Source organism: Cavia porcellus, unplaced genomic scaffold (genome assembly GCF_034190915.1).
Source record: "Cavia porcellus strain 051 isolate PalLab524CR breed Dunkin Hartley unplaced genomic scaffold, mCavPor4.1 scaffold_24, whole genome shotgun sequence".
In the NCBI taxonomy this organism is placed as follows: domain Eukaryota; kingdom Metazoa; phylum Chordata; class Mammalia; order Rodentia; family Caviidae; genus Cavia; species Cavia porcellus.
The window spans coordinates 28,061,158-28,078,776 of record NW_026947507.1 but is presented as its reverse complement, the minus strand read 5'-3'; positions in this window follow the sequence as shown (position 1 = coordinate 28,078,776).

Sequence of the window (17,619 nt, the reverse complement as noted above, 5' to 3'; positions counted from 1 at the left end):
GTTTGGCCTTAAAAAGATTTTAAGGACCAATTGGTACAAATCCCTCATTTTGTTAATAAGTTCCAGAAGTCCAGATTGATTTTCACAAGGTCAAATCTAATTTCATGTGAGGTTACACAATTCCCTTTTCCTCACACATTTGTTTATTGTCATTTACTATACATTATTCACGTTGTTCTCTCTTTGCTGGCAGTACTGTGCTTTATTTGTTATCACAATTTATTTTTTAACACCGGCTGCTAATAACATAGCCCAAGTTTCAGATTCCAGGACATGCATTTGTGCTGTGACATAAAGTACAAACTTCCCTGCTAGTACTTCAGCCCACAAATCATTAGGTAAACACCAGGTGTATGTCATAGTCAGTGACCAAGCATGTCTTTCATTCAAAATTTGTCAGTGATTCATCACTTTGCATGCGGCTAGCAGAGTGCATAGCTGCTTTCTTGTCTCTTAGTGGCAAATCTATATGACATTTTATTTTTTTAAAAAAATGTATACTCAAAAGAAATACCTGCCCAACAAGTACAAAAGTATTATGAGGAACAAAAGTGGAAATGCTGGAAATAAAATTAGTTATGATAGAACATTTTAAAATTGCAAAAGCAAAGAAATGGTAGGAAGAACTCCAGACCTCCACGAAGGAAATTATGGTACAGATCATATTGAAAACTACCCTAAATATGAGAAACAAACCTGCTCAGGTCTCTTTAACACCTTTAACCATCTTTAAGCAAAAGCTACTTTGGGTCAAAATGGAGGCTCTCCTTCCTGTAGTCGGCAAAATAGTGGCCCCATAAAATGCCAATGTCTTATTCCTTAAAATCTGTAAACATGTTAGATGATGTAGCAAAAGAGACTTTGCAAAATCAATTAAATTAACAAATTTGAAATGGAAGATGTGTTGTGGCTCTACATTGAGGCCCAATATAATCACAGGCTTTGTATAAGGGAAAGATACGAAGATAATTAAGAGGATATAAGAAGAATTAAGATATGATATATACATGTACCATTTCACACAGAAAATGTAATCATTGCATCCTGCAGAAATATACTAATAAAAATTTTTAAAAGTTAAATAAGAATATAATGATGGATATAATTTTATCATATAGATCCTTAAAAGTGGAAACCCTTGTCCAGAAAAGAGAGACAAAGACATGAGATGGGAAAAATAATGAGAGTTATACAACATTTCTGACTATGATGATAAAGGAATATTGTTATAAACTGAGAATACTGGCAATATCAGGCATATAAATAAAGCAAGGAAACAGATCTCCCTGTGTAGAGTTTGAAAGGCACCTAGTCCTCCACAGGGCTATGATTCTATGATTCTAATACTGTGACATTTGTGTCAGACTTTTAACTTGTAGAGCTATAATATTGTTTAAACCACCAAATTGGTTGCAATTTTTTTACAACAAAAATATACATATGTATACTTTGAATTTCACATATTATGGAAGGAACTTTTACAACATAGGGAAAATAACTTCAGAATTGAAATAAAATATAAGTGAAGCTAAAGAATAAACAGTTTTTAAGGAATGTTGATATTGCTACCATATTAGACAGATAAACTTAGTAAAAGCAAGTTTATTGGTATAAATGAAGAGAGTGGGTGTAAAAGGTTAGCAGTGTCCTGCAGGAAGTAACTGAAGGAGCTCTCAGGTATATTTCATGTCATTAAAAACCTAAAAGGTGAATTATTAGCTGCTGATATACTCTTAGAGAGGACCAGGTTATGAAAAGCCATGTGCTGAAATAAATCACTGCAGAGAAATGGAAGATTTGAAATACAGCAATCATGAAAACTAAACCAAAGAAGAAAATGACAGTCCCCTTTCCACATTTAGGACTGGCTCTGAACAGTTTTGAAATGTGTTTAGGGAGGTACATTGCAAATGTGTCTTTTCCTGTAATAAATTTTTATTTAAACATTCATCATATTACTTGATTCTCCTTGTCTACAAACAAATGCATGCATGTGTGCTGAATGAAAGACTACATCCAAATATGTCCACACATACATACATTCACACAGACTCATAATATCTGCCTCACTCCTGCAAATGGTTGAAAAACATGTCCATCATTTACATAAAAATTCTATTTTGCAGAATATTTGTCATATTTCCAGCTTTTCACTAATAAAAATGTTTATGATTATTCAATGCTGGCAGTATCGGTGACTAATTACACTTGACAGGCATAATCTAGACAGGCATAATCTTAGCAAGTCTTTGATAGACAGATTTTTGCTCTATATTATAATACCAGTTTTGTGAATAATAAAGTGATACTTTCCTTTCCAGTTGCCTCATTTGTCTATTTCTGTGAACCTGTGTTATTTATTACCCATTTAAACCTTAGTATGTAATACATTTTTCAGGTACACTGAGAAGCACAAGAGAAATGAAATTTGCTCAGAAAAGTAAAACATGGAAAATAAAGCCTTGGTGGGGATTTAATTAGGTCATTTAGAACTGAAGCAAAAAGGGATAGATTTGACCTTGAGAAGTTAGCTGAATTTATGGTGTCTAGCTTCAGAGGAATGACTATTTTGGAAGGACAGAGATGTTGTTAATAGCAGATCCTTAGAAAATATAGTAAAGTCAGCTGGAAAATTAGTAAGAGGTCACATGGTTTAGCACATTGGTGATTGAACCAGATTATATTCAATGAGAAAACACAGCTTGACTAGACAGTGCAACTGAGGTAGAAACACAAAAAAGACCTTACAAATGATACTATCAGCACACTATAAGAGAGAGAATGGAAAGAGTATCTAAAACACAAGGCAGGATTTTACAATGAATTTGAAACATTCCCTGTGTTTCTGAACTAGATCTCCAAAATACTTAAGTTCAAGATGAGTTAGAGAGCACTGGAGCGTGCAGTTGGAGCCCTGAATTGACACTTACATGTTTAGGAAGGCCATGACATAAAGGCTGCCTGAAGTCCTATGAAAGGTACCCCCAGATGAAAAGGAGGATAATGAAGGTTATCATACTTTGAATTCATTCACGAGGTTTTACTTTCTGAATTGTCCCTTGTCATTACAATTTGTTTCATTTCATGAATATTACTAAAGATGATTTCCCATATTGAGGTAATATTTTCTTTGAAATGATAAGACATGGTTGATTATATAACTAAGATGCACTTATATTTATACACACGCAACATGTATACTTAGTTGTCTTGGACAGGCTACTGTACACTATGTGGCCTATTTCTCTTGGTCATGTCTTAAAATTTCTGACAAAGCTGCTACCTTAGTACTTTGGATGATTTCCAGACAACTCCTTGAGTGACTGTTACACGGCTCTGAGTTAAATGCTAAGCTGTGAATGCAGTAAGTGGTAAATTGAGTTGATATTACCGGATGGGGTTTTGCAATTGAGGTTGTTCAGTTTCCATCTTCTCTATGAAATCATATAATTGAATTGATCCTTACAGAACTTATCTGGAGAGCTTCAAGTGTCTTTCCTTCCACCATAGGATTGAAATAAACAGCTATTATGGGCAACCTGTTTCTTAGGGCAACTCTAATGAGTTAATGTCTTCATTCTATCAACATGTGCAATACACATATTGCCATTATATTTTGAGTAGTTATTTTTCTATATTTCAGCGTGTGAACTTTTTCTAATTAGGGAATGCAGCATACAATATTTTAGCACACAGTGAACAATTACCTTCTGTTGCCCACAGCCTACCAAGATTTCATAAATTTCATGAGCCAAACTTGGAGCATGAGTTTGAATTTTGTTTAGATTTACTTAAAACTGCAGTGAAGCATATTGAAATGAATTTAACTTTGAATGTATTCAGTCCTAAGAGGGATGCAAATACATGCTTCAAAGAAAAAAAAAAGTTCATTTCTGCTGTCAGAACTCTTGCCATGCCAAATGGAACTTACTGAAAAACAGGATGGCAGCCCACAGACCTAAGGAAGCTTTATTCAAACACAATGGACTGGTAATCAGACAAAGAAGATAACTTAATGGTAAACTTAAATACAGTGAGTACCAAAATTGCCTGTATATTTATTCTTCATTAAAATGTATATGTTCCAAGACTTCAATGAATACAGCACGTACTTTATTTATATTGCATCTGTTCCAAGTTATCTTAGGAAAGTGTATAGAATTGTGTTAGCTAACTTCTTAGGACTCAATTCTTTTGAAAGCAATGCCAATGGTTTTGCGTAGTATTGGCATTCTTCTTCATGCTTGAATATGCCCCAAGTCACCAAGTACAATTCTATATATTGCAATATACAGTCAAATACAAGGAATTTGTTTGTAATCAAAGGATATGGTGCACTTATGTACACATATATACACACAGGTGTGTCCTGCCTGGTTTTGGTTCTATACTGCGGTTTGTAATCATGCTTTCCATATAGTGTTATTTCCTCAGCACCCTCATGCAGTATGGGGCTGGAATATCTGTATAAAAATAATAGTTGAATGAAAAATGACTACATTGCTCTTCATCAGTTTTTAAAATTTACTGAATCAATTTTAAAACAAAAGAAATGTTATAACTTCTATGAGATAAGGTGTGTATATGTGTACCCTTTGAATCCAGTATTTACAGTTGTACTCTGTGAAAACCATCTGTGTGGCACTCACACAATCGACCGTAGTCCATATAGTTTCAATTTTCAAAAAAATCAATAGACATTTGTTTTCTTAATCTTACAGATGATCTTCATTTGCTTCAAATGGTTTTCAGTAACTGTGTTTATGAATTTTACCTGGATTATGTATCTATTCAAAGCAATATGTTTACATGATATAAGGTTTATATTCCTTGTGTGGAGCCGATCCACATATATAACACATCTTAATTCCTTTTCCTTCCCGTTGGCTCCCTTCCTTCTTATTCCCTCCCTCTCTTGATCTCCTTCATATTTGAAAAAGGCCTATAGCCCCACTTCTTATCTATTTCTGTTACCTATTTTTATTTTGCACTTAATTTGCACTTTGGGTTTACATATAAGAAAAAAACCATGTAATATTACAGATTCTGTGTCTGATTTATTTTACTTAAACTTATGGTCTCAAGATGCACGTATTTTCCACAAGTGACTCATTTATCTGTCTTTATGGCAGAGAAGTAAGTATTCCATCGTGTGTTAACACCTCACTTCATTTATCCATTTATTGTGGATAGACATATAGTACACTGCCAAGTTTTATCTATTATAAATTGTGCTGCTATAGACATGCACATGCACGTGTCAGCATAACATAGTGTCTTTAACTCTTTGAGGAGAATATCTAAAAGCGGAATAGCTGAGTAACATAGAATTGTTAGGTTTTTTTTTTTTTTTCCCCTGAGGAATTTCCGTACTGATTTTCTGTTGGTTACAATAGTTTACATTCCCATCAACAATGTAGAAGAGGTCCTTTTCCTTTGATGCCTCATCAGGATTTCCTATTATTTTAGTTCTCAATGATGGCCTTTCTTTCTGGATTATGATGGAACCTCAGTACTGCTTTAATTTGCAGTTCTCTATCGGCCAGTGATGTTAAGTATTTCTTTCAGTAGTTATTGACTATTCGTACTTCTGTGGAGAGTCTGTTTCTTTCTTTTGTGCATTTTTAAACTGAGTCCTCTATTTTGGGTTATCTACCTTTAAAAAAAATTCTTTTAGATATTCTAGATATGAATCCTCTGTCTGAGGAATACCTGGTAAATGTTTTCCCATTTTATAAGTTTTATTTTCACTCTGTTGCTCGTTTCTTTTTCTGTACAAAAGCTTTTTAAATATGATATGACCCTATTTATTGACTTTCTGTACTATTTTCCATGTAAATAGGATTCTGTTTAGGAAACTTTTGCCTATATCTATGACTTTAATAGCTTTACTAGTTTTACCAGGAAAACAAAGGCAAAGTAGGAGGAATCATAATGCCAGGCTTGAAGTCATATTACAAAGCTATTGACATAAAAAACGTTATGGTGCTGGTAAAAAAAAAAAAAAAGATGAGGAGCAGAATAGAGCATTCAAAAACAATTTCATACTTGTTAAATAATTTGATCATTGACAAAGAGACCAAAACGTACACTGGAGGAAAGATAAATGATAGCACAGCAAATGCACCAGAAAATATCCCTATTGCAATATGGTACATGTAACATTTAAAACTGAATAAAAAAAACACTGATAAAAAGAAATATTTAAGCTATTTAAGCACATTAAAATTAAGAACATCTGTTCACTGAATGATGAAAAGTTGAACTTTAGAAGCTCAACTTTCGACTATATTTTAAAGGAAAATATGTGCATGTCTTAATTAAATGCATTTTAATAATGAAGGCAAATCATTAGAAAACAGACATTTCATAAGAGTATATTAAAATTACTACTATACATTTAACAGTGAAAATGAAACAAAAAATGTGTGAGTATAGGTACAGGACAGATAAACCAAGGCAGAAAGATATCGGAGAAATTAATAGAATAGCAAAGATACACACAGACAGATGTGCATTAAAATTCATACTAGGAAATTAAAAGAAGAATAGAGAAGCATGAATTCTCCAACCCAGTTAGGAAAGATGCTATAACAATGAATGAACAAAGGTGTATAGAATTGTGTGAACAATTAATGAACAAAGAAAATATGTAGCAAGCAGTGAAGCACAACAATGTAAATGTCTTTGAAAGAAATGGTAACATATAAAATCAACAAAAGCAATCAACAAAGTAGGTCACAAGTAAACAATGAGGGAAAAGATAGATAATTTTAAATAGGCTAGGTTCTGAAATATTCAATGAGAGAAAAGAGAAAAATTGAATACTCCTTAATTTTGGCCAAAATCAGCAATGATAATTACAGCAAAAAGAAAGCAATGGTGCTTGTTGAAAAATTTGTCGAAGCAAGAAAAGCCCAGTAAGATAAAATCTATACAAAAGATTAATATCAGTTTTAAATATCAAGAAAAATTAAATGTGCCTTTTAAGTATAAAAGTTTTAAATAAGAGTAAATTGATACATCATAACAGTTTTTACAGAGAAACAGTAACACTTATTTACTGTCAGTAAAAGAAAAATAGGTAATTTAATAAATGCAGACATATTGTTGTTTAGGAAAAATTGAATACATTAAGATACCTGTTCCTAGAAAATTGATTTATAAAAGAAATACAATTTTACATGAATTCCAAAAAAGGTTTTTGCAGGTTTTATGTGTTGACCTTAATTTTCATGTCAAAAAAAATTCATAACATTAGTGATTTTGAAGAAAGGAAATAAATGAATACCAAACTTATCGGACATGAAGATGAATAAAGAAGACGTTAGTTAGAACTGTAGTCAATTGATAATGAAAACAAAGTAGCCTATGGAGTTATCACATAAGTTGGAAAGATGCTTTGTTCAAAGGAACAGCTATTTAATTGATTCTTCGCAGTATTTAGTCTCATTTTTGTTATAGTCTATTCCTATCAGTATAATGTCATTCTTCATACTAGTCTAGGTTAGAATTATTTTCATTTTTTTCTAGATTGCGTCAATGAATCATTAGGTTATTTACTGGGCTATTTTCTGAGATGGGCACTTACAGATATAAATTTCCATCTCAGGATCTCTTTCATTGTACATCATAAGTTCTGGTATTCTGTACTACAATTATCCTTTATTAATAGGATCTAATTTCTTGATTTCTTCTGTTATCTATGGATCATTAAGTCATTTCTGTACTTAAAGAGTTTCTGCGGTTTCTTTTGCCATTGATTTTTACTTTCATTGCACTAGGATCTGATAATATGCTTGAGATAATTTTAATGTATTTGTATTTATTTAAGCATGCTTTACAGGATAGTATGTGTCAATTGTGACAAAGTTCCATTTGCTACTGAGAAGAATGTGTATTCTGTTGTCACTGGGTAGAATGCTATGTTGTACATATCCATTCATTAAGTCCTTTTGTTAAAAGGTGTGATCAAACTTCAATATTTCTTATCTTCTCTTTGGTTCTTCTGTTTACTGGTGATGGTGGGGTTGGATTGCCCCTCACTATTTCTTTGCTAATGTTTACCTGACTTCATATACTCATCAATGTTTGTCTTGTGAAGCTGTGTGCATTAGTGTTTGGTGCATCTATATTTATAACTGTTAGGTTTTCCTATTGAATTGTTCTTTTATCTAATGCATAGTAACTTTGTTTCCTCTCATCTGTTTGGTTGATGCTAAAACTAGTGTGTTTGTCTAAGAACAGGAAAGCAAGTACCCCTTGTATCAGCTATATTTGCATGGATTTTTCCCATTCTTTGATTGTTTTGGTCCATTGATGTGTCAGGGAGAAGGTCTTTTCTTTTCATGAGTGCTTGGATTCTACCTGCTTCATTTAAGTGTATACTAGATTCTTTCTCCATATTTGGAATGTTTTGGATATTATTTCTTTAAACTGGTGATTTATGTCATTTGGGCTGTTTTTTTAATTTTTCACTAATTGAAATTAATCTTAGTTCAGTCTTCTTTATGTAATCTTATTGCTGTTGCATCCATTTTTCAAGATTCCTTGTTGTTTTTAAGGTATCTGTGAGTACATGGTCCCCCCACATCACCTGTGTCTTCTATTTCTGACACATTTCCTCATACTTATTATTTCTGTTGCCCATACTTCAAAAAGAATTATTAATATTATGGATTACTATTTGGTACATACACTAATTCTTTGCTAAATTTTTTGTTCATGTTTATTTAGCTCAGCTTTTTATTGGTGTTTTCTCTAAAATCACTCATCATTTTCTTAAAGCCTATTGTATGTTTAGTTATATCATCTGAACTCACTGATCAACTTATTAATCTTTTTTCTTCTTTGACCACCCGGTGCAATTTAGGTATTTGTCTTTTTTCCCTATTGATTTCTCATAGATCAGCTTTGAGACAGACAGAAATATATGGAAACATTTTGTTGGCTAGTTTTCTCTTGTTCATTTTTTTAATATGTGCTGAGAATTGAGGGTTGATGATGGTGAAAAGACTTTGTTGTAAAAATGGATATCAGTTTTTCAGTGTTATAACTTGGGTGTGACTAATCACAGGCCTTTGCCTCCATTTCAAGATACAACCAACACTGTTAATTTGGGAAGGGGATGACATAGTGCAAATGCTGCAGCATTCAATTCTCTTGAAGTAAACCACAGTATTTTTGGCAACACAAACAGAAATTGAGCATTGGCAAAAAATAAAAGCCAAGTAATAGCAACAACTATGCTACCCTAGCAATAGCAAGGAAATCAGCAACAATATTAGAGTGAAATAAATAGTGAATATTGACATACATTAAGTACCGGTAATATTTACAACTAAGCCACACTGAATAAGAGAAGATGGCTTCTTTCACAAACAGTGCTGAACAACTAGTTATCCACACAGAGAAGAATAGAACTAGAGCCACAATTCCCACCTTATGTTAAAGTCAAATCAAAGACCTCAACACAAAAATAGTAATCGTAAAATTCCTGGAAGATACCATAGGGCAATCTCCTAAGTTTATATGCATGGGTAAAAACTTCCTAAATGCAACACAAATAGCACAAGAAAGAGTATAAAAACAACAAATAGGATTATATCAAATTACAAATCTTCTGCAGAACAGAAGAAACTATCAGCAGAGTGAAAAGAAAACCAAAGAAGCAAAGATTTTGGCCAGTTACTCTTTTGATGGGGTACTAATACCTAGTATATATAAAGAAGTAATAAAAGAAATCCTCTGACAATGGAAAAACAATAGTTCAATGGAGAACTGAGAGTCATTTTTCTTTCGTTTTTTCTAATCAGATTTATTGATACATTTTAGATACACCTAACGATCACATTCATCCTAGAGAATTTGTACTTGAACGTGGAATGACTTCTTTCTTTTTTTCCCACTCCACATCGTGCCTTCAAATCCTCCTTTCCTCCCCATTTACAAAAGGTTTGCTTCCATGTTTTCCTTCTTTTCTTAAATTTATTTTACTTTTCTGTGTTTCTCCTTCTCCCTCCTCCCTCCCTTATTCCCATCCACATCTGAACATTTTTTGTTCCTTTTTCACAATATCTATTATATACTTTAGACCTTTTTTTTTTTTTTTTTTTTTAATTTCTGCTACCTGCAGTCAAACTCAGGACCTTGTGCTTGCCAGGCAGGCTCTCATACTGCTGAGCTATATCCATGGCCCTGTGATTCTTATTTTTAAAAAAGAAATACAAATGCTCAGTAAATACATGAAAAAGATAGTCACCACTTTTAGCCATTAGGGAAATGAAAATCCAAACAACTCTGAGATTCTGTCTAATCTATTCAGCATGGCCAACCTCAAGAATACTAAAAACAAACAGAAAGATACGTTGCTGAGGAGGTGGACATAAAGGAATCTTTCTACATTCTTAATGAAAGTGTGAACTAATTTATCCACAATAGAAATCAATGTGGAGAGTCTTTGAAAAACTAAACTAAAATTCCATTTGACCTAGGAATGCCTGTTCTGGAAATATTCCCAATAGTTAAAGACATGATACTACAGTAATACCTAAATAGCAGTGTGCATATCAATGTGACTTGTGATAGTTAAGCTTAGAAAGTAGCATAGGTGCCAATTAGCAGACCAATGGATTAATCAAATGTGATGTATATACACACAAATTAAATGTTTGTACACATACATATATATATGTAATGCAAATAAATAAAATGAAATCATATCATTTGGAAGAAAATGGGCTCTCAAAATCATAATGCTATATGAAGTAAGTTAGATCCAGAAAGTTAAACCTTGTATGGTTTCTCTTCTAGGAAAAATACAACACATAAATTAGGGACTAAAATAAGGGGAGTTGATAGAAAACAGGTACTTTTTGGAGACAGATTAAGGAAGATATATATTTCTATCTATATATCTATATATCTGTATCTATCTATCTATCTATCTATCTATCTATCTATATATATCCATTGCCCAAATGAACGTAACTATTATCAATCATAAACATATACTAAAAAAGTCAAAGCTTAAAGCTTTGTGAATTTGATTATCTAGCTCAGTGATTTAATTTTTCCATGTTTTAAAATAAAAACACTAGTAATTCAGTGTTTCCCTCCAGATAAAACTTTGTTGGATAACCCAAGTTTTGATTTTTACCACTTAATGTATATCTCAATTTTAATTGTAAAAGACCTATTTGGGGTTCTATCATGAGTATTTTATAAGGTAGTTTGATTTTTCAAGATATACAGAGATTTTTTGTTATTCTTTTTCATTTCTTGGCTGCTCATTTGAGCAGCTTCTCAGAACATGGCTAATTGAAGCACAACGAGCCTTTATTTGTGCCTTTTCTGAAACTCTCAGCTACAACACTGTCAATGTTTCCCACTTTTCATAAGTCACCGTTCATCATATGCACAGTCATTTTCCCATCTCTCACTGTTCTCATTTAGAAACTGTTATTACCTTAAAAGGTATCCACACAAATGTTAATACTTGAAATCTAATTTTCATCTTTGCATGTTCCACACCAGCAAAATCTATTGGAACCATACTCCTTCATACTTTCCTTGCTATCCCTTGAACAAGCTAAGGTTATGTCACAGCAAGATTCTGACCTTGCTCACGAGTTGGTTTTCCTGTCTCAGTTTTGTATGCTTCTAATCTCACGTGTTAAGGTCTTGGCACAAATGACACAAATATTAATTCCAGAAAGATATCTCTACCAGTTCTGTCACTCTTAGCCACTAACTTCTGCTTTTGTTTTTCATAACACTTCATTGCTACTGTAATTACGCGTAGTTTTTAGATGGTCTATTTTCCCTAGTAAAATATAAACTTCCGGGACAAGACTTGGTCTGCCTTTTCTCAACTATATCCCCTGGGAATAGGAAATTTCCTAGTGCCCTCTAAACATTTAAATATACTTTAGAATAATAAACATGTGTCTCTCAATTTGATATTAATAATTGTGTGGCAGGCCATTTAATTCTATGGAATCAAATATAAATTTTTAAAAATGAATTATTCTAATAGATTTTTCCTGGAAATGGCTCTTTTTAACTAACTTTACTTGAAAAGTAGTCTTTTAACATTAGTTTGCAAATTTCAAGCTGAGTTAAACCTGTAAGGCTATTGCTGCTTCATTTGATGGGACTTTCGACCAATTTTGAGCACCACTGATTCACAGTGTAGTTTAACTAAATCTGAGGAAGCAGAATATAGTTGCTTTATGCATGACCAATGTATTCCTTGGCAGGAATTCATCTGCAGTGGGCAAAGCCACATACTGTTTCCAGAGCACAACCATTTCTTTCTATTACTGCAGCCACATTATTCCAGAATTTGGCATTGATGGATAAATATATCAAAAGATTGAGAATTGTGTGCAGTGATGCTATTGTACGTCAGCCTTTTTAATACCCAGCTGTATTTTTCCAATAGGAACTTGTAATTTTAGTACCAGTCAGGGATAAATAAAGAATAAAAAGGTCCATTTCCTGTGTAAACCACTATGTGATTTTTTAATAAGGATGCTATTCCACCTATTACGGACATATTCGATAAATTCCTAGTTTGAATTATGTCTACAGATACGAATCATAATTTCTAATTAATTGATTGTAGGATTTAAGTGAATTTTTATTTTGTAATCTTTTCCTTGTATAAAACTTGTGTGCAAACCTTATCGAAAATGCCATACAAAAAAATTCTGACAATGAAAATTATGAAGAAAAGCCTGGGTTAACTAGCTAATCCTATAGACCATCTCCAAATTGGTAAGACAGCACTGGCCATAATCCCTGGCCAAATCATATTGTACTCCTCTCTTTCATGACTATCCCTACTCCTAACATCTTAAGTAGATGAAATCAGGAAAAAGAAATGACATGCCACCTTGAACAGAAAGCACCACATTGAACATCTCATTCATATATATATATATATATATATATATATATATATATATATTTCTAGAGTAACTTCATCCATATATCTGCTTTAGTGATGAAGAGTTTCAGGGTTGCCAATGTAATTTACAAAGGTATATAAACTTCTCTCATTGATTCTAAGTGTGTAATCTGTTTTCTTTTCTTTTGCACATCAACAGAAATTAACATTTCCTCCTTTTTTGTCTACTTCCTGTCTTCCATCGTTTATGGCTCTTTTGTCATTATGGAAGAGTAATACAACATTCATGATACAGAATTTATTCATTCACGTCGTTTTAAAACTAATATTAGATGAGCTCCAAGAAATGTCATGAACTATTCTGGTATCTTGAGTTGTAGTTTGAACAGCTGAACAGTTATTTTTATGTAAATGTAAGTAAGGTATTTCATTTTGTGATAAAGGTTAAGTAAGAAATAAATAGTGATATAATCAAGACAATTTTGTGGGTGTGTTTTAAAGAGTTACTATTTTGTGTAAAGTAGTTAGTCTAAAGCAAATACCTTAATTTATCATACTTTATAGTACAAGCTCTGGTATTAAATGTGTAAATTCAGATGTTTCTATGATAATTATTTTTCCAGAAACATTCACCAAATTTTAATTTCTATTTTGTATTAAAAACCATTACAAATGCTAGATATGTACCTATAAATGTTAAAATTGAAAAAAAATATTTTCATATAGCTAACATTTCAGGAGTGGAAAGTATATTCATATAATATAAATAAGAAACATACATTATTTTAAACTGTAATAGGTGTTGAGGAGAAGAGTATAGCTGGCCAAGGGAAGCAAGTAGAAAAGGAAAGTGCTGTGATTTAGCGAAGGAAGTGAGATACTCAGTCACACAGATGTTTTCTGAAAACAAGTCCGGCAGATAGAATGACAATTATAAAGGCTCTAAGGTAAAAAATATGTTTGCTTGCTCCAGGTTCAGGACGGAAAACAAAATTACCTAGTAGGTAGTAAATGGAATTTTAGTAAAGACGAAGCTAGGAGGATCATGAAGTCATGGTCATGTAGATGGTGGTAGCACATTAGAAGATGCATCATGATGTTGCTTGTATTTTACCATTTACATTTTGATTATTGTATGGAAAATACATTGATGTAAAGGTGGACAGAGGCAGAGTGGCTAATCAAAAATATTTTCCAATTACCCCCGAAAGAGTCTATAATGATTTAGATCAAAACAGTAATGAGAAAGAGAAGAGATATCAGGATGTATGCTTTAAGGCAAAGTGAGTGGAATTGTACAGTACAAAGTTTTGATGAGTTTTATTTCTGTAAGTTCATTTTTTATTTATAGAAAGAAAGCTAATACCAATGTAACTTAAAAATATTTAAATTTATGGTGAATTTATTTGTACTTATTGAATGTTTGTATTTTCTAGATTTTTTTTTTTTTTTTTTTTTTTTTTTTTTTTTTTTTTTGTACCGGGGATCGAACTCATGACCTAGTTCTTGCCAGGCAGGCGCTTATGCCGCTGAGCTAAATCCCCAGTCCTGAATGTTTATATTTTAATATGTCATGAATATCTAAGACTGGTAGCTTAGACACGGTGGGCCATAATTTTATTTATATGAATACTGAAGAGCTGAATTGTTTAAAAATAAGCGATGGCAAAATTAACTTGTATAAACAACTTGTTCTTTCCTGAAAGACATTCAATTTAGAAAAGTAAAACCACTTTTATTTAGAAGATGCAAAATAATTTAACATAAGATGGTTTTCATTTCAAACTGTGGATCCTGTTAGTATGGCTTAACGTTTTGTTCATGATTTTTAAATTTACAATATTCATTTGAACCAGGAATCTATGAATTTAAGTACACTTCATTTATATCAACTCTTGGCCAAATCCAAAATTCTTAAAAATCATCCAAATTGAGTCAGTAAGAAATTTAGCATTAAAAAGTTGCAACCAAAAAAATGATATAACCAAAACCACCTCTGTCTTGAAATAAAAGCAGTACTGATGCACCTATACTGTTTCTTTGGCTGTCTTCATGAGACATCCTGCTGTCTTGCTCTATTCTGATAAGTATTAATGTTTTATTAATGTTTGAATATTGACTGTTGGTAGGGTATTAATAATACTTCAGAGACTTCCAAAAATAAACTCCTGTTATGATTTGTGTCTAGATGTCCCCCCAAAGCCTCATGATGGTCATACATGGTTTTTTCCAGAGGTGGCTGAAACTAGAGTGTGTGACACGAAGGTTAATGGTGTGTGATTACCAGATCAGTCTATTGATTGGTTTAGCATTGTCCTCCCCTAATAGCCTAGTTAGAGTATAAAAGGGGCAGAAAAGTGCTGCTGAAGACTCTTGCTTGTTTTGCTATCTTCCACCTGCCATGAGTTGTTTCTCTCTGAGTGTCTGTCTGCCATGCCATTCTGCCTTGGAGCCAGCAGATTATAAAAAGAAACCTCTATAATTTGTCAGCTAAATAGACATGTTCTTCTTTAACTTTGGGTGGCAGGTATTTTGTCTCAACAACAAGAGCAAAGTAACTAAGAAAGCTACCATCTCCTACTCAGAAAATAATTTGCCATGTTATAAAATCTGCATGTTCTCTCATCACAATGCGCATGTGGCCCCTGGAGCCCATGTTACTGTGACACCGTCCCAGTCATAAAAAAAAAAAAAAAAAAAAACTTTTCTGTGACTGATCAGAGCTTGTATCCACAAAGAGTTCATTTACTTACTGTCTCAGGCAAATTCATACTGCATTAGAACTCTTAAAATATTTTCTTGGCTGCAATGGCCAAGAAATATTTTAAATCATACTTTAAATTGAAAATATAGTTAAGACATTAAGAAGAATGTAGCACAAAGAAAAAGAGTAGAAAGAGGCATATTATAAAGAATATTGCAGAAGTAATCTAATAAAACATACTTTTCTACGCAGCTTTGTATGTATTGCTGAACAAATTCAGCTCTTGCTGTCAAGTTCTACCCTCTTATATATTCTCATCACTGTCTTAACAACTACTATGAATCATATTAAATATCTTGATTGGTTTTCCTCTTTGGGGAACATGTTCAAAAGAAGGTTAGTAGACAGTTTAATGACCCAAGTATGTCTATAACGTAAATCCTCAGACTTTGTGAATATGTTCTTTCATAGAAAGATGAAAATATCATCCTGGATTACCTCAGACTGCTACATGTAATCACATGAGCCCTTAAAAGAATAAAGCCATTTTTCAATAAGAAGGATGACATAGAAGAGTCCGAAAAGATTCCAACTGAGAGAACAATAGCACCCTGACCGTAGATGGAGAAAGGACTTCAAAGTACTTGCCAGTGTCAAGAATCTGGGAAAGGCTTTCAACTGGTCTTCAAAAAAGCACATCACATCTAGCATGAACTGAATTCTACCATGACCAGATTTCACAGGAAATCAAACCTCCTCTAGAGCATCCATAAAGAGGCACAGCCACACTTACACCTGGATTTAGCCCAGTGAGACACAGAACTGTAAGATGGTAAATTTAATTTGTTTTAAGACACTATTTCATGGTTATGTACATAGCAGCAGCAGAAAATTAATATAGGGAGCAATTATTTTCCCTGTTGTTCATTTTACCCATGCTACTAGTGTAGATACTGCGAAGAAAAATCTTGAGGTGAGAGTCAACTTGACATAATTTAGAAAGAATTATATTTAAGACAAATGGCTAGGTCTATTAGGTAAAAAGCATTTTTATGAAGTTCAAATCAATCTATAGGTATAAAATTAAGACAATCTGAGAGGCAATATGTTCCATGTTCCTATGTTTAAAAAGATTCCTGTTTGCTTTCTCTCCTGAAAATTAAGATATATTTACTCAAAATACCTGATATGAGTTCAATAAAAGTTTCATTTCTTTCAATAAGAATCAAAAATCATCAAAGATATCTCACATGAAAAAATTTCAATAATGTAGCACCTTTCCCTATGGATGCAGTTTGTTTCTAACTTATTTATAAAAAAATTAATTGAATGGTATTTTAAAATGCTGATGAAACTTCACTCACAATAGCTTGCCCAAGAATTGGCACATTCTTGGGAAATTTGATCATTTGCATTTCAAATTCAGGCTTGGGTCAACATATTCTCACACATATACACATAATTTTTTATCTTTCATACTGAAATATGGATAATATTTTAAATCTAAATTCTTAGGCAGTTAGGTTCATCTTACAAGTCTTTATTTTTTAATTTTATTTAAGGAGAAAAGAAAAAAAAGCAGGGAAAGGGTACAAGTTATACAGATTTACAGAAAAAAATGAACAGTAGGAAATCACTAGTTAATGGATTACATATTGTCATCTTAGAAATAATTGTTCAAGTCACAAAATTAAAGCTTGTAAAGTGGACATTCCATCAATGATACTGCAAACAGTTCTGTTCATTGATCCAATTAAACTCTGTGATATCATTTTCTATCTTATACACTTAAATATACATGCAGTTATATAGTTTGGAGCACTTTCTTTTCCTCTCTTTTGTACCATGACTATTACACATTTTGGGTTTCATTGCTCCCAAGGTTCTTATTAGTTTTTTGGAAGAGAGTAAAACCAAATGTCACATAACAGAACAGAATCGGTCAAGTCAAAAGGGTGGACATAATAGATAATGTAAGAACATAATACAAGGTGATCAACAA